A 1112-nucleotide genomic window follows, 5' to 3' on the forward strand; every position below is an offset into this window, starting at 1 on the left:
TCAGGAAAGAGGTTACAGGGGACCTGGAAAATGCTCTCCTTAAACTTCTCCAGTGCATTCAGAATTAATCTCTGTATTCTTTTTTTTTTTTTTTTTTTTGCTGATTATGTGACGCATTGAAGGTAGGGAGATTGGTGATAGTCTTGCATAGAATAATGATCTCTTGCAGTGAATTGAACTGAAAATTTAAGAGGAAGTCCAACATATCTCAGCAAGCCAGCAATAGGTGACTACCAAAAAGGTCTTGCTTTACCTTTGTGGTGGAAACAGCCAAAGTATAATGTACCCTTAGTGCTGGACTAATATTGTTGTAGAGAATCAGATTGCAACAGACCTTGGAGCCTCTCCCTGTAAAGATGATTAGCCTTTCCCTTCCCCCTGCTTTAATTGCCTAATCATTGCCTGACTTTCCCTTCAGTCTCCTTTAAATGAAAGAAATGAACATTTCAAGGAGCTGAAAGTGAAGTCTGGGATTTGCCTCTTGCACATAAATTGTTTTCACTTGAAAGAAAAAAGAAATTTTTGAAAGAAAAGTTGGGGGACTGGGGTCTGGCTTAAGTAGTAGAGTACACAAGGCTCTGAATTCACACCTTAGTACTGTCCCTCCAGAAAGGGGGTTGGGGGATCAAGGAAGAGAAAAAAAAGGGAGGGAAGAGAAGAAAAGGAAGAAAAAGGTAGTTCCAGAAGGGAACACTGAAAAATATATAGAGAAGATTGTAAACAGTAGTAGGATTCTATAAAGAAGAAGCTCTTTTAAGAATTTAAAGATTCAGGGCTGGGAAGGGGCTCAGTGGTAGAGTGCTTGCCTTGCATGCCTGAGGCCCTGGGTTCGATTCCTCAGCACCACATAAGCAAAAAGATAAAAGCCGGAAGTGGTGCTGTGGCTCAAGTGGTAGAGTGCTAGCCTTGAGCTGAAGAGTTTAGGGACAGCTCCCAGGCCCAGAGTTCAGGCCCCATGATCGGACCCAAAAAAAAAAAAAAAAGTTTAAAGATTCAGGCTGGGAAGGTGGCTCAGTGGTAGAGCTCTTGCCTTGCATGCATGAGGCCCTGGGTTCGATTCCTCAGCACCACATAAGCAAAAAGAAAAAAGCTAGAAGTGGCACTGTGGCTCA

This window comes from Dipodomys ordii, unplaced genomic scaffold (genome assembly GCF_000151885.1).
Source record: "Dipodomys ordii isolate 6190 unplaced genomic scaffold, Dord_2.0 Scaffold19, whole genome shotgun sequence".
NCBI lineage: Eukaryota > Metazoa > Chordata > Mammalia > Rodentia > Heteromyidae > Dipodomys > Dipodomys ordii.